Source organism: Ranitomeya imitator, chromosome 5 (assembly GCF_032444005.1).
Source record: "Ranitomeya imitator isolate aRanImi1 chromosome 5, aRanImi1.pri, whole genome shotgun sequence".
In the NCBI taxonomy this organism is placed as follows: Eukaryota; Metazoa; Chordata; class Amphibia; order Anura; family Dendrobatidae; genus Ranitomeya; species Ranitomeya imitator.
This window is the reverse complement of record NC_091286.1, coordinates 130,789,540-130,816,415: the sequence shown is the minus strand read 5'-3', so window position 1 is coordinate 130,816,415 and position 26,876 is coordinate 130,789,540. Positions and strand designations below refer to the sequence as shown.

Sequence of the window (26,876 nt, the reverse complement as noted above, 5' to 3'; positions counted from 1 at the left end):
TGAAGACATCGCTGAATCGGTGTCACACACGCCGATTCAGCGATGTCTGCGGGGAGTCCAGCGACCAAATAAAGTTCTGGACTTTCTTCCCCGACCAGCGACAGCACAGCAGGGACCTGATCGCTGCTGCCTGTCACACTGGACGATATCGCTAGCGAGGACGCTGCAACGTCACGGATCGCTAGCGATATCGTCTAGTGTGACGGTACCTTTAGTTGTTGGATTTCTTGCAGGAGACCTTCAAGCAAAAGTTAGTTAGAATAAGATTGTTGTTGTTAATGTTTTAAATGTAATGCTAAATTAACAATGTCTAACATGTACACAGTGTTACATGACTTTCATCACCTTTCCCAAGAGGGCAGTAAAGGCGGAAAACAGCTGTCAGTTTACCAGTGATACTGGAACCTTGGGTGTGGTCGACTTCCCATAACTAGGAAAAATTGTAGGTTTTGACCTTGAAGGACAAATGGACAATAGTACCAAAGTGTTGGTTAGACCAACCAGAACTAAGACGAATGTCAGGGACAACATTAAATTAGAAGGGAAGATGTGACAAGTAGAAATTGAATTGATGATTTAGAATCATACAGTAACCACAGGGGTTAAATTCGTTACAGGAGACAGGGAGTGGTCAGAACAGCCCTAGGGGATTCTGGGGAAGTTGTTGTTGTGTCCAGGATCTTCAGGAGAAAGCTGTGTCAGAAAAATTCTCTTGTCAGACAGAACTAAAGGTACCGTCACATTTAGTGACGCTGCAGCGATATAGACAACGAGCCGATCGCTGCAGCGTAGCTGTTTATGTCGCTAGGAGACGTCAAACACCGGCAACAGCTGAACGATGCAGGAGCAATTCAGTGACGTACTTATCGTTCTCACTGGTTGTTAGCTCCATGAAAAACCATTGCAGGCATCGTTGCTTTTGCTGTCAAACATGACAAATCACGCCGACCTGACGACCAAATAAAGTTCCGGACTTCTAGCTACGACCAGCGATGTCACAGCGGGATCCTGATCGCTGCTGCGTGTCAAACACAACGAGATCGCTATCCAGGACGCTGCAACATCACGGATTGCTGTCGTTCTCGTTGGAAAGTTGCTCAGTGTGAAGGTACCTTTAGATAATCTGCCAAGACCAGTTCTTTCAGGGAATTGACTGCTGGAAGCCAAGAGTCAGTCAGGACAGCCAGGAGCAGTCATTGTTGCCTCAAGATAACAGTGTGAGAGCCAACACAGGACTCATTCCCCTCCCCCCTCCACCTCTCTGAATTAGTGTTATAGTGCTACTGCATGTAAAGACACTGTGTGTGAAGAGAAATTGTTTGTGAAGAGATCTTCATACATATTTACCTTACAATTAACCTCTGCCTGGAAACTATTACCGCCCATGACTTTGAAAGATTCTAGTTAATGTCGTCCTGAGTAAAATCCCTTTCAGATTTCAAAGAACTCATGTTACTTTGCCCTGCCTCCATATACTGAGTGGTGGACATTCAACACCATTTACATGGTCAAGTTTTTCCCATCATACCCGGATGTGTTCAAACAGCGAAGGAAGAAGTTGCTGAGGTCGTTGGTGGAGATCACATTCCCTCCGCGCTTGCCAACTTTCACAACGTAATCTCCAGTGAAATTTTTATTAACCTCAATGTGTGGAGGAAGCACAGCCACGTAGTCCAGACCAGAGCCTTGAATGATCTTTAGCATCTGGATGTGATCCTCAGTCACTGGTAAAAAGGCAGGTGGTACTTTGGCGATATTCCACTGCAGGAAAGAAGACATGCAGCCTACCACTTTTCGAATGCCATGCACCTTCACTGCCTCTACGATGTTTTGGGTTACCTTTGACATCATTGTGGTTGGTGCAAGGTCATTCCTGGTACTTAGGATAATAATGACAGTGTCCTGTCCCTCCTAAGCCTTAGAGACATCCGATTTGTTCAGCACATCACCAAAAACGACCCCTGAAGACTTCTTGCTAGCAGATAGGCGAGCTGGGTCCCTCACCAGGACAGTCACATTGTTCCCTGCTCCCTCAGCTCACGCCAGGGTCACTTTCCCGGTCATTCCTGTGGCCCAAAAGATGACAATATTTTTGTGTGCCATAGTGACAGACCAGATCCTCAGGGTGCCCTAGGCAGTCACAAATACATTTACTAATAACAACTAACTGGTCAGTTACTAAACAAAAATTAACTTCTGCTAGATGGGTAATCTGGTTGGACATTTAAACTTCAATGACCGAATGCAAACTCCATACAGTAAGGATATACTGAATATTATAACTGATTGAAACCATATCAGTATATCAATAATTAGTATGAATTAATTGGAGTGTTTGAAACCATTAAAGATAACTTACTACACACCAAAGAGTTCTATTTTAACCTCACGGGCCCACAGACTTGTTTACAAAATGTGTCAGGCTTGTTTAGATGTTCAATTAATACCTATAAATAATCAAAGGGGATGTATAAGTGGGTACCTCCAAAATACATAATACCCAAAAGAGGAAAACTTGGGAAACCCAGATAATAAAATGTACCGATCTCTATTAGACAATCAATTCTAAAACAATAATTAAGAGCAGGGGGATGAATATATGAACAGAATGAACCCAACCCCAGTTACACTAGAGAGTGAAAAATGAATACTACCAGTATATCTGCAAAAGCTATAATAAACTGTCACACAAAATAGATTAACATAGTATATTGAGGCCATCTAGTGGGCACACACAAAAGCAGAATAATGTTTTCAAGAAAACACCGATGAGAATCAGTTCTCACAGTCAATAAGTTCTGTTTATTTGGGTTTAATGAATGTGTGGTAGATCAGCTCACTCGGCTGCACATAGAGGTAGACACAGGAACACTGCCTCTAGAAAACAATTACAACCTTTGTCCAGCAGAAGTTAAAACATAAAGTAACAAGTCCATACAATAGTTATGGCCCACCTGGCTTAGATTCCAGCCGCCATATCCTTTAGCAAAGAACATTCAATTCAGGAGACCTGCGCATCTTTCCTTAACACAAACGCACATACTCTAATGATCTGGAAAGGTGAGTATTTATCCTCTAGACTCCTTCCATTGTACAGCTGTTCAATCATCCTAGCGCTAAACATAGCTGATTAACCCCTCTCATCACTTAGTGTTCTGGATGATTTTTCCTAGGTTTATTTTACTGACGCTAACAACCTTAGTGCTACATCTTTCCACAGTGACTTTGTCACAAAAGGTTACAATTTTTCAGTGGTATAATATTTTCTAATCTCTTATGTGATGTTCGGAGAAACTGGGGAAAGACATTGTAACACCATAGGTAACCGGTTGTTACAGTGGCATTGCTTTCCTCACAGGGAGAGTGATGTCATGCTTGAAAGCGAGGAATGATCCCTTTAACAGGTATTCACATACATGTACATGTTCGGACTCTAGGCCAGAAGGGAGAGCTCTGAATCCGGTTTAGGGGAGCTTCCCTAGATAAGATATATTGTGTCTGGAGGATGAGTTAGTTGGTAAGTCTGAGAGGAGTGAGGAGTGAAAAGAGGACAGCTGGGGCCATGCAGCCACGTAAGGTGATGCAGCTCCTGGAAAGGAAAGAAAGGAACAGAACAGTTTGTAGAGACAGCAAAGGAGAAAGAGAAGCAAAGGAGGGTGAAGAGCTGGAGGGAAGCTGCGACTGAGCTCCCTCCACGCTGAAGCACAGAAACCGGTGGCCGGAAGACCGAGGTTGTGGGGGTAACTTCATGCCCCACAGCAGAAACTGGCAGACAGCAGATTGCAGGTCTCCTGTCCACCATTAACACCCAAAGGCACAGTAGCAGATAGAGCCAGGAGTCATCTGAGAGACCCTGTAAAAAGGCTCAAGCTGCATGTCATGCGGGTAGTGTCCTACCAGCAAGGGGGACAGAGAGAACGTGAGGACCTTGTGTGAGGCCTAAGGCAGCAAGGGATTACCATATAGCATGGAAGGGAAGGCTTCCAACCCCACTTGGTAAGGGGGATTCCAGATTCGCTTCCAAGCCGACCAGACCATACCAGTACCTGTGATCCGGTACCATGGACTTTGGCTGCCTGAATTCTATAGTAAAAAAGGTAAAGAGTAGTGTTGAGCGATACCGTCCGATATTTGAAAGTATCAGTATCGGATGGTATCGGCCGATATCCGAAAAATATCGGATATCGCCGATACCGATATCCGATACCAATACAAGTCAATGGGACACAAATATCGGAAGGTATCCGTAATGGTTCCCAGGGTCTGAAGGAGAGGAAACTCTCCTTCAGGCCCTGAGATCCATATTAATGTGTAAAATAAAGAATAAAAATAAAAAATATTGATATACTTACCCTCGGACGGGCCCTGGTTGTCACCGCTGCAATCGCCATGCTTTTCTTCCTAAGAATGAGCGCTTTAATGACCTTCGATGACATCGCGGCTTGTGATTGGTCGCTGAGCGGTCATGTGACCGCTCACGCGACCAATCACAAGCCGCGACGTCATCGAAGGTCCTTAACGCGCTCATTCTTAGGAATGAGCGCGTTAATAACCTTCGATGATGTCGCGGCTTGTGATTGGTCGCGTGAGCGGTCACATGACCGCTCAGCGACCAATCACAAGCCGCGACGTCATTGAAGGTACTTTACAAGCTCATTCATAGGAAGGAAAACATGGCGATTGCAGCGGTGACAACCAGGACCCGTCCGAGGGTAAGTATATCAATATTTTTTATTTTTATTCTTTATTTTACACATTAATCTAAATCCCGATACCGATTCCCGATATCACAAAAATATCGGAACTCGGTATCAGAATTCCGATACCGCAAATATCGGCCGATACCCGATACTTGCGGTATCGGAATGCTCAACACTAGTAAAGAGTCTGCAACAATGTGTCCTCTGTTTCTTACTACACCGTCTTTATTTACTACACCGGGAGCCCTGGGGATCCAGCTTCACCTGTGGGCAGCCATACCATCCCAACTGCCATAACATCACCCCAGTGGACCCCTTTAAGCAGCTTCGGTCATCCCTGACCGAATACCATAAGTGGCGTCACAAATAAACTTTATTTTCCATTTATTACAACTACTTTTATTGGACGCCCAGGGCCACGGACTGGATCACTGTCGCTGCAACACATCCCTTTAAGTACCTGCCCAGTTCCGAGAACCCCTAGGTCCTGGTGGAGCTCCAGCATCATAACAAAAAGTTATCATGTCCTACAGTGACTTGTGAAAGTATTCGTCCCCCTTGACATATTTCGTGTTTTGCTACCTCACAACCTGGAATTTCACAGTTTTTTTGTTGAGGGTTTGCATCAGTTTATGTAAAGAACATGCCTACTTCTGTAAATATTTGATTTTCTTGTGATTGTGGGCGTAGCACTTTCTGGGGAAATGCAGATCATAAGACAAAGTTCATACCAAGGCTAGCAGTACTAGTAAAGAGTCCGAAAGCAGTGCAGAGCTACAAGTCCAGAAACAACAATAAATAAATAAACTAGCAACGGATACCAAACAAGATTAGCTGTAGCGGGATGTGCTTAGATGACCCAGCAGGCAGGAGAAGAATGCAAAGTAAAACAGGCAAAAACAGCTTGTAGCACGAGAACCTTTGTAAGCTGGAAGGTTTGCTGAGAAGGCAGAGCTGGAGTATCTGAAGAGGGGAAGACTCTTGCAGCACAAGTCAGAGATTCAGGCAGAATACACAAGCAAGGAGTAGGAGGCAAGCTAGGCTTATAAAGAAAGGGAAGTCAGATCATATGAGCAAATTCGAGGCAGCAGACGCCATCTTGGAAAATGGCAATAAAGCACCACAGATGAACAAGGAATACAGAGTCCTTACAGTGGGGTTCTTGGGGTGATGAGCTGTGTTGGTTTGGAGCCAGACACAGTGCTTTTTCTTGGTGGCCAAAAAGTCCAATTTTGGTCTTCTCTGACCACAGTATCTTCCTCCATACATTTGGGGAGTCACCCACATATCTCATGACAAACTCAAAATGAGCCTTATAATTTTTGTGTGTAAGCAAAACTTTTTTTATGCCTACTCATCCACAAAGGCCAGCTCTATGGAGTGTATGGCTTATTGTGGTCGTATGGAACTCTGCTTGGGAACTCTGCAGCTCCTTCAGGGTTACCTTTGATCTCTGTGCTGCCTCTCTGATTAATGCCCTTCTTGCTCACGCCGAGAGTTTGGTCCTCTCATGAAAGGTTTTTTGTGGTACCATGGTCTTTCTATTTGATGATAATAGTTTTGATGATGCTCACAGGGATCATCAGAGATTGGAATATTTTTTCATAACCCAACCCTGACTTGAATTTCTCAACATCTTTGTCCCTGACTTGACAGGAGATCTTCTTTCTCTTCATGGTGTTGTTTGGTTAGTAGTGTTGAGCATTCCGATACCGCAAGTATCGGGTATCGGCCGATACTTGCGGTATCGGAATTCCGATACCGAGATCCGATACTTTTGTGGTATCGGGTATCGGTATCGGATCCATAGTGAGGTGTAAAATAAAGAATTAAAATAAAAAATATTGATATATTCACCTCTCCGGCGGCCCCTGGACATCACCGCGGGTAACCGGCAGGCTTCTTTGTTTAAAATGAGCGCGTTTAGGACCTGAGGAATGACGTCGCGGCTTCTGATTGGTCGCGTGCCGCCCATGTGACCGCCACGCGACCAATCAGAAGCAGCGACGTTATTCCTCAGGTCCTAAATTCCTAGAATGAGCGCGTTTAGGACCTGAGGAATGATGTCGCGGCTTCTGATTGGTCGCGTGCCGCCCATGTGACCGCCACTCGACCAATCAGAAGCCGCGACGTCATTCTCAGGCACTAAACTCCTCATTCTAGGAATTTAGGACCTGAGGAATGACGTCGCGGCTTCTGATTGGTCGCGTGGCGGTCACATGGGCGGCACACGACCAATCAGAAGCCGCGACGTCATTCCTCAGGTCTTAAACGCGCTCATTTTAAACAAAGAAGCCTGCCGGTTACCCGCGGTGATGTCCAGGGGCCGCCGGAGAGGTGAATATATCAATATTTTTTATTTTAATTCTTTATTTTACACATTAATATGGATCCCAGGGCCTGAAGGAGAGTTTCCTCTCCTTCAGACCCTGGCAACCATCAGGATACCTTCCGATACTTGGTGTCCCATTGACTTGTATTGGTATCGGATAGCGGTATCGGCGATATCCGATACTTTTCGGGTATCGGCCGATACTATCCGATACCGATACTTTCAAGTATCGGACGGTATCGCTCAACACTATTGGTTAGTGATGTCTCTTGCTTAATGGTGTTGCAGCTTCTGTGGCTTTTCAGAAAATGTGTGTATATACCAGTGATGGCGAACTTTTTAAAGACCGAGTGCCGAAACGGCAACCCAAAACCCACTTATTTATCAGAAAGTGCCAGTACGGCAATATAACATCACCCCTCAGAAGACCTGCAAAATATCCCCCTTACACACACACACACACACACACACGCACACACACACACACACACACACACACACACACACACACACACACACACTACACGTCTGCAAAATATGTATACATATTGTAAGGAGGCTAATGGCCGTGTAGTCAATGGCAGGAATGTGATAATAAAGAGAAATGCATTACTGCAAAAAATGCACACCATCCAATAATAGAAGCGAATGTAAAAATAACTGACTGATTTTATTAACACATCTTAACACCACAGATAGTTAAAACATAATTAAAATACAAACAACATCAACCACTCAGGTGATAGAGACCATAGAAACCAGTTTTGGTTTATATTACTGACATTGGATCCCTGATATACCTATAACATATATATGGTAGTGCGCCTAATTGTTTGCCTTTCGCCAATGGGAGGAATGTGTCGCAGAGATGGTTGCTCACTGAGATGCAACCTGGAGTATTTTGCTTTAGTGCATGTGAGCACTAAGATGTTGCTTAGTACACCTGGGTCCGGTTTGCGGGTAGCTATGAAAGATGGGTGGGTCTGGCTACCCACAAACCACACCTGTAGGTGTTGTTATGCAGCGCCCCAGAGACCTGGTCGTTGCAGTGGTGTCGCTCCACCACTAAGGGGAGTAATGGTACATCTGATGGCACTTAAGGAGTTCACCTGACCAGGTATCACCAGCACACATTACACTTCACACTCCGGCCACTAGGGGGAGCAAAAGGTTCTATTTATTAGGCCACTCCTCACACTGGTAAAACTAGGGGTTGGATAGGAAGTTAGAGAGAAGCTGACTGGGTTTTGCCCAGGCAACATCCCGTGGCAGGGGGTGTTGCGGGGGAGACTTCAGAGGGGTCCCTGTCAGGCATGGGAACCTGGCAGAAACTTAGCGACAAGGACAGATCGTTACAGAGCCGCGCCTGCACTACCTTGCGGCGGCATCTAAAGAAAGGACACGAAGCAAAGGATATAGTGGACAGTGAGAAACGAGATCAAGCACAAAGGAGAGCCAGTAGGAGTCGTGCCCCGAGAACGGCAACATCCTACTGAGGCGCGTAGCCGGTGACCGGAACACCGAGGAAGTAACTGACTTTATGCCTTACTTCAAATACCGCAGGACAGTTAATTATAGGTTGGCTGTCTACCATACATCACCTAAGCAGACATAGGGGGCAAGTGTGGAGAGGGGCGTCTCTAGGGTCCCAGAATAGCTCCGAGCCTTCCCGTCAAACGGGTGCGTCCTAGCCATAACAAACTTGGGGGACGGAGAGAGAGAGAACTAGAAAGAACGAGAACAGAAGTTGTGAGGACTATCCCGAATGCTCAGCAGGGAAGAACTACAACACACAGGCGCTAGTGGTAGGTACTGATTTCCACCTGCAAAGGGAACTCTGGATATGCCTTCAGACCGGCCGGTCTCAGACAGCCCTGTTGACAGTGCTCTGGATTGAGGATCCCGAAGCCTTATAATAATAATAATAATTTTTATTTATATAGCGCCAACATATTCCGCAGCGCTTTACAAATTATAGAGGGGACTTGTACAGACAATAGACATTACAGCATAACAGAAATACAGTTCAAAACAGATACCAGGAGGAATGAGGGCCCTGCTCGCAAGCTTACAGACTATGAGGAAAAGGGGAGACACGAGAGGTGGATGGTAACAATTGCTTTAGTTATTCGGACCGGCCATAGTGTAAGGCTCGGGTGTTCATGTAAAGCTGCATGAACCAGTTAACTGCCTAAGTATGTAGCAGTACAGACTCAGAGGGCTATTAACTGCATAAAGTGAATTAGAACATGATGCGAGGAACCTGTTTTTTTATTTTTTTATTTATTTATTTATATAAATAGGCCGCACAGGGATCGTTAGGTTAATGCATTGAGGCGGTAGGCCAGTCTGAACAAGTGAGTTTTTAGGGTACGCTTAAAACTGTGGGGATTCGGGTTTAATCGTATTAACCTAGGTAGTACATTCCAAAGAATCGGCGCAGCCTTCAGTAAAAGGTAAAGAGACTGCAACCCTGTGTCCTCGTTATTGACTGCGTCTCACATCATCGCCACCTACACTACTGGGAAGCCCTGGGGACATACTTCACCTGTGGGAAGGCATACCATCTAGCTACCATAACACCACCCCAGTGGACCCCAAGCAGCGTCGATCACCCTGACCGAATACCACAGGTGGCGTCACGAAACCTTAGCCGACTTTCATCATTCCTTTTATTGGACGCCCCTTAGCAGGGTCACGGACCGGGTCCAGCCACCGTGAACCCCAGTACTGAGAAAGAGAGGACCGGTATCGAGTAACCCGCGGCCCTGCGTCTGGGGGCGATCCAACTACAGCCTACATAATGGAGGCAGTTTTTTGGCACATGTTCTGTGTGCAGAGAGGGAGAAGCCTTCCTGTTTGTGGGGCTCCAGACCGAGCCTGCGTCCTGGACATTCCCCAGCCTGTGTGCCCACAGGCCTGAGGGATCAGAATCCAGCTAAGGACATTTGTGTTGTGTTGCCTGCTCTAAAGGCCGTGAACCTTTTTTTTGTTGCTGCCGGGTTTATGAAGCAAATAAACCCCCATTGACTTTTAAGAGAACATGTCTCCTGTCTTCCTCCTGTGGCACCTAAGTGAGTAAGAAACTCTTACAATATACACACATAGCAGGGGGGCACAGGTATCACAGAGGGCACATAGATCACAGGGGGTCACAAAGCTGGTAGCTACAGAGATCACCGGGGTTCACATAGCTAGGGGTACAGAGATCACAGGGGGCATACAGCTTGATAGCACAGAAATCACATTGGGCATATAGCTGGGGGGCAGAGAGATCACAGGGGGAACAGAGATTACAGGGGGGCACATTGCTGAGGGGCACAGAAATCGCAGGGGGCCCATAGCTGGGGGGCACAAGGATCAAAGGGGGACATATAGCTATGGGGCACAGAGATCACAAGGGAGGCACATAGCTGGGGCCACAGAGATCACAGGGGCAACATAACTGGGTGACAAAGAGATCAAAGGGGGCATATAGTTGGGAGGCACAGAGATCTTATTGGGGCACATAGCTGGGGGCACAGAGATCACAGAGGGCACATAGCTGTGGGGCACAGAGATCACAGGGGGCACATAGCTGGGGCCACAGAGTTTATGGGGGGCACAAAGATCACATGGGGGCACATAGCTGGGGGCACAGAGATCACAGTGGGCACATCTGTGGGGCACAGAAATCACAGGGGGAACATAGTTGGGGGGCACATGGATCACAGGGGGTGCAATAGCTATGGGGCACAGAGATCACAGAGGGGCACAAACATCACATGGTGCACACAGCTGGTGGCACAAAGAACACAGTGGCCACATATCTGGGGGGCACAGAAATTACAGGGGGCACATAGTTGGGGCCACAGAGATTACAGGGGACAAAGAGATCACATGGGGGCACATAGCTGGGGCACAGAGATCAAAGGTGGGAATATAGTTGGGTGGCCAAGAGATCACAGGGGGCACATAACTTAGTGACAAAGAGATCACAGGGGGCATATAGTTGGGGGGGCACAGAGATCTTATTGGGGCACATAGCTGGGGGGCACATAGATCACAGAGGGCACATAGTTGGGAGCACAGAGATCACAGGGGCATATAGCTGGGGGGCAGAGAGAGCACAGGGGGGCACATAGCTGGGGGCAGATCATGGGGGGCACATAGTTGGGGGGCACAGAGATCACAGGGGGCACAGATCACCAGCAGAAAGGCACAGAGCTGTCGGCACAGAGATCGCTCTGGACTCTCTGACAGCAGCTCCTCTTCCAGGACAGGAGGACGGGAGCGCATTGGGAGCTAACCCCGCCCATTCCTATGATGTCATCATTCATGTGCAGGCAGTGTTCTGAAATAAATGCTGCGTACCATGCACTTGGGGGTTAATGGACCGGCAGCTGGCAGGGTACGGCTCCGCCTGAGCATTGCGGTCTTCAGAGACCTGCCCACGGGCCACATGAAAGGGCCAGATGTTCCCGACCCTGCTTCAAACGTTTTAGCATCTAAAAGATGCAAATATGTTTGAACATCAGAAGGGAGTGGAGTGTGTGTGGCGGCAGGCCTGGCATATGTGCCCACAGAGAGGGCTCTGCGTGCCCCCTGTGGCACGCGTGCCATAGGTTCGCCATCACTGGTATATACTGACAGACCATGTGACACTTAATTGCATGCAGGTGGACTTCCGTTTACTAAGCATGTGACTTATGTTGGTAATTGCTTGCACCAAAAAAAAATGTTTGGGAGCTTCATCACAAAAGGAGTGAATACATATGCACATAACAATTTTTAGTTATTTGATGCCATAAATTTAATTTATGCCAATATGTTTTTCACTTCACTTCACCAACTTAGACTATTTAATGCTGATGCATCACACGCAAATCGGATTACAAAAATATTTAAACACAGGTTATAGTGTAACAAAGTATGTAAAAAGCCAAGGTGGGGAATACTTTCACTAGCCACTGTACTTTTGAGAAGGGGAAGATGGTAGAACTTTTAATGTGAACTTTGCATAGAGTGTTACATTGTAAATGGTATAGGAAAATAAATAAATAAACAGAATTGCTTATGCTCACAACCATTGCGCCTTTTATTTTCCAAGCGCTCATGACTAAGAGGGCCTAGTCCCACAATTAGGCCTCACCGATGAATCCTTAGTCAGACTTTGGGTTAAAAAAAAAGAGCTACAATAGATTTATTCAGTCACCATGACAGCGCCACGAGAGAGGGGATCCGCCCTTCAGGGACAGGAAACCTACAGACATAAAAGGGCGGCACCTCTCTCCTGCATCAGTTGATTTCCTGTCCCTGGCAGGGGAACCTCTTCAGACAGGCCTTATGAAGAAGGTCAAAGAAATGAAGATAACCCAGTCCTGGCAGGCCGATTCAGGTAGCGGGGGTCTCCTACCTCGGTCTGTCCAGGTCGCCGGAAGCACCACACAGCAGAGGAACTGCTGGTGTCGGTGTCAGCAGAGAGGGGCAGCTTTTATTTAAATGCTTGCCTCTTAAGTGGTCCATCGCCATCAGGTACCAGGTGAGTATATGGGATCTTCTGCTGTGGCCACGCCTGGGGGACCTCCCGGAGTCTGTCCGCGGCCTGGCGATGATGTGCGCGTCGGTCCAGGCGGCGCTGGCTTCCCCGACTTCGCATCGGCTCGCTCAGGCTGGTTTCACACTTGCGTTTTTGAACGCATGCGTTTTAAAAAAAAAAACGCATGGTGCAAAAACGCATGTAGACGCGTGTAAACGCTGCGTTTTTTTGACGCATGCGTTTAACGCGTGCGTCAAAAAACGCAGCGTTTACATGCGTTTACATGCGTTTTTGCATACGTTTGCGTTTTTTTTAGCATTTCCCCCCCCAAAAAAAAGAGCAAAAAAAAGGTAACCAGACACAACCAATGGGAATAGAGAGGGCGTATATGATTGTCTCTCAATATATTGACCCTAGGGGTACAGAAATTTTCACAGCTTGCTACTGTTTCCGGTGTCATGATGGATCTTTCCATGGATAGCTTTTATTTTAACCTGGATTTCAGCTTCAAGATTTTCCTGGCCTGTGCTTTTGCTTGGGAGCAAGACCAAAACCGCCAAAGATGGAGAAGGAGACAGCGTAGGCTTTTTTGGAGGCACCCCATCATTGAAGTGCGTGAGAGCCGTGGAGCCTATCACACGCTCTATGCGGAGCTGAATGCCAATCCGGAGAAATTCCAGGATTACACGAGAATGTCACAAGAATCGTTCCGGGATTTACTGTCTCGTGTCCAAGGATCCATACGGCGACAGGACACACGGCTCCGTAGAGCGATTCCACCCAAGGAACGTCTGCTAGTGACATTACGGTACGTTCCAAAACTAAACCAATGACAGTCCAAATTTTGGTTATGACATGTATTTTATGTTTTTTTTTCTTTTTGTTATTTTTAAACACACCATAAAAAGAGTAGATTTTAAATGTTTTTTTTTGTTTCTTTTTCTTCTAGATTTCTTGCCACAGGAGAGAGTTTATCTTCCCTCCACTTCCAATACCGCCTTGGAATATCAACCCTGTCCGGAATCGTTGTGGACACCTGTCGTGCGTTATGGAATGTACTCCGTGAGGAGTTTATACCAGTACCCACCGTGGACATGTGGCGTGAAATTTCTGATAAATTTTTTAACGTGTGTGATTTCCCCAACTGTTTAGGGGCGGTGGATGGAAAGCACATCCGCATTATCAAACCTGCCAGAACCGGATCTGAGTTTTTTAACTACAAAAAATATTTTTCAGTAGTTCTCATGGCAATAGCGGATGCGGAGTGTCGCTTCATCGCCGTGGACATTGGAGCTTTTGGCCGTGGCAATGATTCCCAGACTTTTAAGAGCTCGGATATGGGCCATCGTGTGTATGGCAACAATTTTAATTTTCCCACTCCACAGCCTCTCCCCAACACTCAAGGCCCACCGCTGCCATTTGTTATGGTTGGGGATGAGGCCTTCCAGATGTGTGAAAATCTCCTGAAGCCATATTCTAGTAGGGACTTGGACCACACTAGAAGGATCTTCAACTACAGACTGACCAGGGCCAGAAGAACAGTAGAGTGCACCTTTGGCATTCTGGTTGCTAAATGGCGCATTCTTGCAACAGCCATAAATCTAAAAGTGGAAACAGTGGACGAGGTGGTCAAAGCCTGTGTGGTTCTACACAATTGCCTCATTGCTAAGGAGCGACCCCACATTGAACTTGATGAACCAGTTTCACACCCACTGCCTGATTTTCAGCATCACCCGATGCGGTCAACTGCAGCCGTTGGTCTTATGCGGGACCAATTTGCGGCCTATTTAGTTTCCGATATTGGACGGGTGTCATGGCAGGACAATGTTGTGTAAATGTCCTGTTGTATGTTTATCTTTACCAATTATTAAATACTGATACAAATTTTTCAAATTAATAAACTTGAATGTTGGTTGTGTTGACCGTTTCTCCTATCTTTTTCCTCTCTAAACAAAGGTTGACCAAAGATGGGCAGTAGATATGTATGTATATCATATTTAGTAATCCAAAACCAGGAGTGGGTGATAGATGATGAGGTAATAGTTATTATTTAAATATCATAATTGACCTCTTATATTGTTACACTCCCTATTTTGGTTTACAAATAATGATATAAAACACTGGCCGCATACTTATAATAATGGAAACAATGTTGATTTATAGGTAACCATGTTGATTTATTGGTAATCTTGTTGACGTCATTGCGTCAAGACTGTCACGCTCTCTATAGCCATCAAGTCAAGTGTAAGAAATAATGAATTCATGATAAACATATACATGATCATGAATTCAGAATTTCTTACACCTGGCCAGGTGAGCATAGATATGTAGCGTGTGACAACCATTGTCACATCAGTGTGACAACCATTGTCACATAATTTTCTATATAAATAAGAGAATATGGTGAATATACAAGGCAGTAATCAACTCAATAGGTCAGGTGTCTTAACTTATGAGTTTTTGGACATCTGACCGGTTCAGTTGAGTACTGAACTTGATTTCCACCATTTTCTCTTTGTACAGTCACACTAGGTACAAAAAAAGAGTATGGAAATAATATTTTTTTGGCCAACTCATATCTGTATACTGAAGAAACACATATAGATGTAGTCTTGTATTTTATACTACTGTAGATATGTTTTGGCCAAAAGAATAAGTGTGTGGCGAAGTTTGTTGTTGTGTATTGACAGCGGTGAAAGACACAATAAACCAAACATAATTGTTGCAAATTTAAAAAATTTTTATTGAGTCAACAAAGAAATTTAAAAATTTATTTTTTTGTACCGCGACGCGTTGTACCGCGACGGCTTGGGGTAGAGTGACGTAACCGGGGGGTATTAAGAACTGAAGCCTGGCTCACCGTGGAGGAGGCAGAGGTGGCAGAAGGGGCAATAAAACTGGAAGGGTCTGGAAGTTCGGGGATGGGGCTTAACACATGAGAGGCATGAGACACACTGGAAGGGTGAGACACAACAGACAATACAGACACATCGGTAGGTGATGGGGGAGGAATACTCAGAGTTTTTTGTTTTTTATGTGTTTTTTGCGTTTTCCTTTGGGTTTTCCTGGTAGGGGGATGTCTTCTTGGGCTAATAGGATGTTGAGTGTTGGCGGGAGACACGTCAGGATCCGGCTCCACAATTTCACAGTCCGTTTCCATTGTGGAGCGCTCGGCAATGCCAGAGTCCAACTGCATCGTAGTGGGGGGGAAACATAAAGCCCTGCCAGGGTCCTGGTGCAGCGTTGGGGGGGAACATAAACCCCTCCCAGGATCCTGGTGCATCGTTGGGGGGGGGACCTAAACCCCTCCCAGGGTCCTGCTGCATTGCTGGAGGGGGGGAACATAATGCCCTCCCAGGGTCCCGCTGCATTGCTGGTGGGGGGGAACATAAAGCCCTGGCAGGGTCCTGCTGCATCGGGGTGGGTCCTGCCCGGAAAGCCATGGCTGGGTCCTGCTGCATCGTGGGGGGGCCAGTGTGATACGCCATGCCTGGGTCCTGCTGCATGGGGGGGCGGTCCTATACGCCATGCCTGGGTCCTGCTGCATCGGGGGGGTGTCCTGCCCGGAAAGCAATGCCTCGGTCCTGCTGCATCGGGGGGGGGCCGGTCCGATATGCCATGCCTGGGTCCTGCTGCATCGGGAGGGGGCCGGGCCGATAAGCCACGCCAGGGTCCTGCATCATCGTGGTGTCAGCGGAGGAGGTCCAAGCCGGAGCAGCGGTTGTCACGGTGGTGGCGGTGGGATGTCCAACAGCACTCGTCATCGTGTTGGCGCTGTAGTGGAGTACACCTGTGGATGGAATAGAGGTGGCCGTGCAGTGGTATGCAGCAGAGGTAGGAATGGTGGTTAATCGTGACAGTGACGGCACAGTTGGATATGCCGCCACTGTCTGCTGTAAATTACGACTCTGACTCTGCTGCATAGCCTGCACAAAAGCAACATTGCAGGCCTGCATCACACTCAGCTGGAGATCAGGGCTAAGGTGCTCCAACATGCCCTGCTGTATTTGGTTAAAAAAATGATGAGCTGGCCTCTGGAGGTCGGCTTTAACTTGATCAAGGCTTTTGGCGACATCCTGGATCCGGCAATCTAACAGGTTATGGGACACATCCATTCTGTCACCTAAAGCCTTGATTGCTTCATGTAAAACCGAGCTCAAGTGCAAAAAATCGGGCATGAGTGACCTATCCGAAGCCCTCTGTCGCTGCCGGGATGAGCCCGCAAAAATGGGTGCAGTGAAAGAGGACTGCGAAAGGGGAATACCTGATGGGCCAGCTCCCTGGTCTCCAGTGAGTGTGGAAGGCCCACCTGCTGCTGCGCTGCTGGATGGCTGGGACAGGTCCGTGGCTGCCTGCTGAAGGACCGCTCCAGAACCTGTTGCGACAGTCGTGCTGTGTGTGCTGTGAAAGAAGAAAACAAAAAATTAAAACCAAAATATAACAAGATGGTACATCCTGTGGAATTTAAAATTACATATTATGGCAATGCAATACAAGCGGAAGCATGTGAGAAATACTTACGTTCTCATGAGAAGGACCGGTCTTAAAAAGGCCAGCACACGGTGGTATTTGTACAGCCGGTGCCTTGCTCCGGAACCACTTGCAGCACGATTCTCTGTGCGAAGGTCCTTGTTGAAGCGGTCCTTCATGGAACGCCAACGTGTTCTTATTTTGTCCACTGTGAAATAACAATAAAATATAATGGTCAGAAAATGTACTTTTGGCCGTGCTCTCTTGACTGTGTGATGACAGAAACTCCGGAAAGGTAACTTTCATCACACACAGTCAAGAGAGCCCGGCCAAGGTCTCTGCTGCTTCACACTGCAGTGCAATACTTACCAAATGCATTACGGACCCGTGGCGGGGAATTCTCCCAGCCATCCCACAACGCTTGGGCCACCTCACTCCACAACCGACGGAGCGTACTGTTGACTGCGTGCTGTGGATCCCGGCTGTCCCACAACGGGACTCGCTCCTGGACCAGGGTGATTAGGAGGTCATTATCGATCCGGTCATTGTCCCGTTGTGAAACCTAAAATTAAAAGAAAATCATATAACTTTACTCAATCACATTGGGGAAAAAAAATACCAGAAGATGAGAAATGGCAGGAATATGAAAGTCAACTTTCAGAAAAGGATCATACCAGAAAAATTAAAAATAAATCAAGGGTACAGAAAGGAAGATTCAAGAATATTACAATGAGGACAGTCTGCCTTCTATACATACCCGCTGCCGTCTTCCCACCGGACCTTGACTCCGCTGCACCGTCCCTCTCTGTTCCTCAGTAGAAGTGCTCTATAAAAAAAAAAAATCAAATTGTCTCATGTGTCGATGTGACAGTCAATACTTACCAAGCTGAAGGACAAAAAACTAACCTCACTGACATGATCCACTCCTGACTGACGTGGCTCAAACTCCTCATCAGATGAAGACTCCGCAGAAGACATTCTGATGCATGTTGAAAGAAAAAAAAGGAAGAAATTGGGACATGTAGATCCAAAAAATTGAAAATAAATGCATTGGCTAGGATATACTCACATTGCTCTGGGTCTTGTCCACCAATGCGTCCGGGCAGTGTCTTGTCTTCTTTGGAGTCTGATGAGAAGTGACCAGAAACTTCCCCCAACCTTCCTTTTATCACCCTGCTGCTATGGGGGAGGCTTATCAGTGTCTAGACAATCTTATCTACAGTCTAGTCAACCTTAGCTAAAAAAACGCATGCGTCAAAAAAACGCATGCAAACGCATGCACAAAAAAAGTATGCGTCCCCATTGACTCCAATGTATTTTTTGACCCAAAAAAATGCATGAAAACGCATGCGTTTTTATGTGTCCAAAAAACGCCTCTCAAAAATACTACAAGTTGCATTTCTGAAAATGAACGCAGGCAGGAAAAAAATGCATGCGATTGAAAACGCGACCAAACGCGTACACAAAAAAACGCATGCATTTTCAATGTTAAATATAGGGAAAAAAACGCATGCGTTTTTTGTGCAAAAAACGCTGCAGACAAAAACGCAAGTGTGAAACCACCCTCACCGAGGTCGCGACTGGGAGAGGCATGTCTGGATGATGCGGCTGGCGGTGCAGCCTGATGACGCGGCGGGGCATGCGCAGTGGGACCACGCCGGCCGATGATGTCACTATCGCGTCCGCACCTGATCCAGGTACCCGGCGATTATGCAGTGGGGGCAGGTTTGCGGATGGGCCTTCAGAGGGGGGTCCGAAGCCTGTTACAGTCGGTCTGGGGTGCGGCCCTGGGGGAGGCACTCCAACAGTTAAACATGGTACCGGGCAGATCACCTGGAGCCTGCTGGCCCCCATCAGGGGGCGGTACCTTGGGGGTATTTAATGAGGAGTCTGACAACTGCTGAGTGCTTCTGACTCATTGTGATGATGGAGTCGCTAGAGCAGGGAGCACCACTGCCTGACAAGCAGCAGCAGCAGATTCAGGCCATTGACGAGCCTCGAATTTTATCCCAGCGGTGATCTAGTGGCAGCAGTCGCACTGGGGGATGCAAGAATATCCAAAAATCGAGGCAGAGCAAGTCCCGTTTGCCGGCTAGGAAGGACCCCCCACTGATTACGGTACCAATCACTGCACGTTTGGGTAAGTGATCTACGTGAAAGTTCACTTAGTGATTTCCTGTTCCTACTTATATTCCCTCTCTCCTTTTTGGGGGAGAAAATGTTCTGCCAACACAGAAAGCTTAATTGAGGAAGAAGCCCTTGACCTTACTTCCACTCTAAGGGATATGGTTAGACAGGAAGTTAAAGGTTCTATTAAATACATGTCCCAGAAAACGGATGTCAGGAGAAGCAAACATATTAGGTCCCCAGTTTCGGATTTTGGGTTTGTTCTCGGGTGAACAGAGCTCTGATTCCTTTCCGTCATCCTCTTCATCCATATAGACCAACTCTGGTCACTCCTGCTTGCCGCTAGACAGAGTAAACCATCTTGTTAAAGCGGTAAACAACACAATGGGGATCGAGGAGACCCAGTCGGAATGCTCCATGCAGGACATTATGTTTAAAGCCTAGATCGAAGGTCTTTTCCGGTGGTGGATAAGATAAATATGTTGATTACAAGGGAGTGGAAAAAACCCGAAAGGAAAGGTTTGCTTCCACCAGCATTTAAGAGGAGATAGCCATTCGAGGAGGAAGCTTCGTCCTCATGGGACAGGGCTCCGAAACTGGACGCAGCAGTGGCCAAGGCGTGTAAAAGGACCTCTCTTCCGTTTGAAGATCTAGGAAATCTAAAAGATCCGCTAGATAGGAAGGCGGACGTTTTCCTGAAAGGGGCTTGGGAAACATCAGCAGGATCCCTAAGACCAGCAATTGCAGCCACTTGCACAGCACGGTCACTGATGGTGTGGCTTGACTGCTTAGAGGATCACTCAAAAATAAGGCTCCCAGGAATGAGATCCTATCCTCCCTACCTATAATTCAGGAGGCAGCTAATTTTCTGTCAGACGCATAGGCAGATTTTGTTAAATTAGCCTCCTGATCTTCAACCCTTTCTAATGCAGCCCGTAGAGCTCTATGGATTAAATGTTGGCCTGGAGATTTGTAAGCCAGATCAAAACAGTGTAGCATTCCATGTGAAGGGGCACATTTATTTGGACCAGTTCTTGATGAACTATTAGAAAATGCGGGTGATAATAAGAAACGGTTCCCTTACCTAGGAAGACCCTCTTATAGACGGGATTACAATAATGGATGGTTTAGCCGCAGAAGGTCGAATAGAGAAAGACCCAGATATGATAACAATAGAAAGAAAGGTAGAGGATATATGGTTAATACCTCTCGGGACTATAAAAAACCTCAATGACTGCCGGACCTGGTAGGGGGTAGGCTTTCAGCCTTCTATCTTGCCTGGTTACAAATTTCCAACAGTCTATGGATTCTTAGTGTTATTGAAACTGGCCTAAAGTTTGAGTTCCAACGGATTCCTTATGATAAATTTACTTTAACACCTATTCATTCTTCTTCTGCAGAACAATTGGCACTAGAGGCCGAAGTTCAGGAACTTCAGAAAATAGGGGTTCTGATTATTAAAGTGCCCACGGTACAAAGAGTTAAAGGGTTCTACACCCCTCTCTTTCTGGTCAAAAAACCTGACGGATCTTTTCGTGCCATCATTAATTTGAAAGGCCTGAATAAATTTTTGCTGGTCCCGTCTTTTAAAATGGAATCTGTAAAGATGGCAATAAAAGTTCTCTTTAACAATTGCTTCATGGTTGTCCTAGATCTGAAAGACGCCTATTATCATGTCCCGATACACGTAGATCACCAACAGTTCCTTAGGGTGGCGGTTTCACTAAACGGCTCAATGCAGCACTTACAATATCGTGCACTTCCCCTCGGAGTCGTGGTTGCACCCCGGGTTTTTATTAAAGTCATGGTAGAGGTTATGGCACACCTTCACGAACAGGACATATTAATAGTTCCCTACCTAGATGACTTATTGATTGTGGGACATTCAGAGTCACATTGCAAAATTCAACTGGAGAAGGTGACATCCATGTTACACAAATTAGTGTGGATTATAAATTTTACAGCCTTTAAAAGTTCAGGAGTTTCTGGGTCTTACCATAGACTCCAGTCGGCAGGAGTGTCGTCTGCCGGATTCAAAAGTCGATGGTATCCAGTGACTATCCAGAATGATTAATAATCCGTCAGTCTCTGTAAGAGGGGCGATGTCACTATTGGGTTCACTCCCATCGTGTATTCCGGCGGTTCTCTGGGCTCAATAACATACCAGAACACTACAGTGGGACGTTTTACAGAATTCCTGTCGCCTAAAAGCTCAACTTGACAATAAATTTAATTGTCTGTTGAATCCATTCAATCACTACATTGGTGGACACACGTACCAAATTTATGTAGGGGGGTTCCCTGGACAAATCATATAACTCGGATAATAACTACAGATGCTAGCCCCAGGGGATGGGGGCACACTTGGAAAGTAGCTGGGTCCAGGGGCTGTGGTCTCAGTCCGAACAGAGTTTGTCATCCAATCTAAAGGAGTTATTAGTGGTAGAACGCGCTTTAAAGGGACTCTGTCACCTGAATTTGGAGGGAACAATCTTCAGCCATGAAGGGGGGGTTTCGGGTGTTTGATTCACCCTTTCCTTACCTGCTGGCTGCATGCTGGCTCCAATATTAGAGTGAAGTTCATTCTCTGTCCTCCTTGCCAATCTTGCCTTGCGCAGGCGTGTACTATGGAGGACAGAGAATGAACTTCAATCCAATATTGCAGCCAGCGGGTAAGGAAAGGGTGAATCAAACACCCGAAAACCCCACCCCTATGGCTGAAGATTGTTCCCTCCAAATTCAGGTGACAGAGTCCCTTTAAGTAGTTTTCTTATACCCCCACAGGGTCGGCATGTCAGACTTTTCTCCGACAACCAGGTAACCGTAGCCTACATTAACCATCAAGGAGGTACTCAGTTCGGTTCATTAATGGAGGTCGCGGATCGTATTTTTCAGATGGCAGAAAATTATCTACTATCACTCATGGCTCTTCGCATAAAAGGGAAGTACAATATCATGGCCGACTATCTAAGCCGCAACCAACTCAGACAGGGAGATTAGACACTAAACTCATCCATCTTCAATCAGATCATACAATTGTGGGGATGTCCAGACATAGATCTCTTTGCCAACCGAGAAAACAGAAAGCTACATCGATTCTGCTCCTTAAACCCCAGAGACAGTCCGTATGCGGTAGACGCTCTTCTAATTCTATGGCACTTCAATCTCGCCTATGCGTTTCCCCCTCTGAACTTAATCCCAATAGTTCTGAGGAAAATACAGGAAGACTTGGCCCGAATAATCCTGATAGCCCCATTCTGGCCCAGAAGATCATGGTTTCCTTGGCCGAGGAAGATGTCCATTTCCCAGCCATGGATTCTTCCAGAAATACCAAATCTCCTCTCCCAGGGGCCAATCCTCCCTCCACGAGTGGCCAATTTACATCTAGCGGCGTGGAATTTGAAAGGTCGTTACTAAGGGGGAGGGGTTTTTCGCGGGACTTGGTAAATACATTACTTAAAAGTAGAAAAGACTCTACAACAAAAAGAAACACGGATTGGTCAGGAACCCTGTATTAACCAAATTTTAGAATTCCTGCAAAAAGGATTAGATATGGGCCTAGCCACAAGTACTCTTAGGGTTCAAGTATCGGCTCTATGGGCACTTTTCAATAGAAATTTGGCCAGCAATCAGGTTCTTCAAGGCGGTTACGAGATCTAGACCAAACATTAAACCAAAAGTAGTTCCGTGGGACCTAAATCTTGTTCTCTCAGCTTTAACGCAAGCTCCATTTGAACCTATTGATGATGCCCCAATTAAAATCCTATCCTTGAAAACAGCTCTCTTGGTGGCACTTACATCCGTGAGAAGGATTGGTGATATACAAGCTTTGTCCAGACAGCCTCCGTACATGCAGTTTAGGGAAGATAGAGTTGTTATGATACCTGATCCTCTTTATCTTTAAAAGGTAGCTTCAAAATTTCATAGGTTATAAGAGGTTGTTCTTCCCTCATTTGGTCCTAATCCCACTAATGATAAGGAACATAAATTTAATGCTTTGGATGTGTTAAAGAAATGGTTAATCTACATTTTGTTAAATATCAGAAAAATAGCAGAAAAACAAAGTATTGCACAAGGTTATCATCTGAGTCTCATTTCCTGGATATTTTACATAACAGTGGTCAATAATTCCCAGAAAATGTCAAGGACGTCTGGTTGTTATTGCCCAGATTCTGTTTCTGTCCGAAGACGCCCCAAAAATGTTGAATGTTCAGCCAGAATTTCATAAAACCACAGACATGTGCAAAGCCTCCCCGCATTCTTTCACCTAATTTATCTTGCATACTAGGATGTGTCTGACAACTAGTGTTGAGCATTCCGATACCGCAAGTATCGGGTATCGGTCGATACTTGCGGTATCGGAATTCCGATACCGAGTTCCGATACTTTTGTGGTATCGGGAATCGGTATCGGATCCATATTAATGTGTAAAATAAAGAATTAAAATAAAAAATATTGATATACTTACCTCTCCGGAGGCCCCTGGACATCACCGCTGGTAACCGGCAGCCTTCTTTGCTTAAAATGAGCGCGTTTAGAGCCTTCCATGACGTCACGGCTTCTGATTGGTCGCGTGCCGCTCATGTGACCGCCACGCGACCAATCACAAGCCGCGACGTCATTCTCAGGCCCTAAACTCCTCATTCTAGGAATTTAGGACCTGAGAATGACGTTGCAGCTTGTGATTGGTCGCGTGGCGGTCACATGAGACCCTGGGAACCATCAGGATACCTTCCAATACTTGGTGTCCCATTGACTTGTATTGGTATCGGGTATCGGTATCGGCGATATCTGATACTTTTCGGGTATCGGCCGATACTATCCGATACCGATACTTTCAAGTATCGGACGGTATCGCTCTACACTACGGACAACCCATTGCCAATTTATTATGTAACTCGACATTTCCTTTTGATCTTGGGCCTCTAAAAGCCCAACCCTAAAAATAAAGACCAGAGACTATTTGGACAGACAACGAGCGTGTGTCTCTCTGATTATTGCTTCATTGCGTAGGTACCTAAAAGACAGAACACCTGAGTAGGTTGGAAATCCCTTCTCTAACAACTTGGAGGCCTTCAGCGGGATAATATAATTTCTCCTTCGACTTTTATCTTAGACTGAACAATTGACTGCCTCCGTCCTAAACAGAAAACCAGATGCCGGGTAAATGAGTAGATTTATTACTCACACAGTTTTCTCTCCGGGAAAGGAGGCTTTCTAGAGTCAGTCTTTGGGGATTTCTAATGGGAAAGCTCTCAGGTAAAAGAAAGTATCTGTTATTTGTTTTGTTGTCTCTTGCTTGTCTTTGTCTGTTTTGGTCTGTTGTTTGTTTAAGTGCTGTTAACAATTGTTTTTGTTTCATTATGAAGTACGATGATTTTCCATCATTTGTTTTGTCTGTATATATAATAATGGTTCCTGTCTGTTTGTAATGATGTCAATGTTTGTTAATACTGTAAAGATTGTAAGTGAAGTGTCTTGATCCTGCTCTGTTCTGCTATGCTATATTTGTACTATGTTTGTTCTATTGTTTCTTTCCTTCTTTATTACTCTTATTCTGCTTTTGGTTAGTTAATTATATTAGTTGAGTTTATTGGTGCCTTGTCAGTTGATAATTGATAAGTAGTACTGATAGTTCTGATTATACTGGGTTTCTGATATATTGCTGAATCTGTGTTGTAGGGTACGAAGCAGCGCTCATGATATGATGTATGGAGACTAAATGATGTGTGCTCAGTATATAAATAACCTTCTCATTAAAAGCAGTAAGATAAAATTCTCCGGTTAGTTGCTACTTGAAAAAACTTACAGGAAGGTCTCGGGTGGGAGTTTGTAGTGAAGTGGGAAAGAGCACGTGAAGACAATCTATGTGAACATGAATGCTCATTTTTGTATACAATCCCGTACTCAGATAGGAAATGAATTAGAGGATATAGTGAACCAAGTAAGAGATTCCATAAATAGATGTGATTTATGTTTTTGTCCATTGGCACTAGAGCATTTTGATAAAATGTGAGGAGCGAGAAAGTGCAGAAGTACTGTGTGTATGGATGTGATTGAAAAATCAGACAAATGCTTCCCATGTGCCCAACACATGCTGTGTGAAAAGTGTCTATGTTCAGTTCACCAGTTTAGGCGCAGAGAATACCTTTGTCATTTAGTAACTCATCCTCATGGATTGATCAGAAGCTGGGTAGATATATCAGACTCTAGATGGTATATGCCAAGGTGGGAAGATAATGTCATGCACGAATATTATCTTATTGAACCCGGAGTGGGTTCAGGAATAGACCTTGCATATTCAGAGTCTAGTGAGGACTCAGATCCAGATGTATGAGGAGTATATAGCGCTTGTGGTTGGAACTGTGTTGTTCATAGTGATCTACTTTTTCAGGACAGTGTGCAACAACATCAGGACAGAACAGAGGACTGCGGTTCAGCTTATTGCTTTGGAAGCAGGATTGCTGGCTAGATAGTAGACCAGTGGGATCAAGCTTATACATAACAGGGCTGAAGATAGGGGTCGCAACCTTTGACAGCAGTTATGGGTGATAGATTAACCAGGTCAGGATAGATTACGGATCCGAGATATAATGTAAAGGACCTGGTGGGAAATAAAGCAGATAAGGATACCGCTGATAATTCTAAAAAGGCAGGAATGCCAAGGAATGGATGTTTGGATGCTGAGAGATGGAAGCATTTAAGTAAGACGCATGCCACATGGATTGATAAATATGACTATGGGATACAAATTGCAGTGTGGATCAGAACCTCTGAATGGCATGGTCCGTTTTAAATACTGAGAATGAGGAACGTTATTGAAGTTACAATGTGAGAATGTATGTAATGTGATTTGCAGCATTCCCCCACAGGCACATGCAGCCCCCCTTACCGAGTCTGTGTCTTCATAGCTCCCTCCAACCCTGTAACGGAGGGGGGATGAGATCAGCCCCCTTCCAGCAGCAGCAGCCAAGTAAAGAGTGAGTCTATGTGTGAAAAAGGAATGCTCTGTAGCTTCTCTGAGTCCCCAGCCTGAACCTCTGTGGCTAGCACAATACCTTATTTACCTAGTTTTATATCCACCCCTTCATTCGCATCTCCCATTGGGGTGCAAGCCCTGGTGATCTGCCAGCAGCCGCTTCTCCAGCAAGGGACACCATGGATGTCCTTGATGGGAGGAGGGTGGATGCCGGTGCCAGGGCAGGTACAGTTAGAATATCCAGCTTGTGAGGCTTCCCCTCTGGGATTTTTAGCTACAAACCAATACCCTGGGCTGCCAAAAGGATCCCCGAATAGTTTTTCCACTCCAATAAATAGTCCCCAGCAGCAGGGGGTCTTCACGGAACAGAGTGAAGATAGGTTTCACTTACAGACTACCCCTACACCTCCTCCGGGTGACAATAAAGCAGAGTAGACAGTGAATGCAGGTGTTTAGGAGATGACCAGTCCAGTGAAGGGTTGGTGGGGGGGGCTACAGAAAGTAGTCCCACACACCCACAACCCCCAGTGCACGCAGGCAATCAACAGGATAGGCAGAGGGATAAAAGAGCCATGAGATCCACTACCTGGATCTGTAATAAATGTAACAAGCCACAAGATAATGGAAAAACCCAATGTGACTTCTGTGCTATGACTGAGAGGGGTGACACTGCAATAGCCCTCCCTGTAATAACACAGACCACCAGCAAACCACCGGATATTGGAGAGGAAAACACAAGGATAGATACAA

General features: G+C 45.9%; 1 pseudogene; it reads right to left on the bottom strand.

Moving 5' to 3' along the window:
• Positions 1 to 1,500: 1,500 nt before the first annotated feature.
• LOC138637689 (flavin reductase (NADPH) pseudogene) lies at positions 1,501 to 2,103 on the bottom strand (annotated as a pseudogene).
• Positions 2,104 to 26,876: the final 24,773 nt, after the last annotated feature.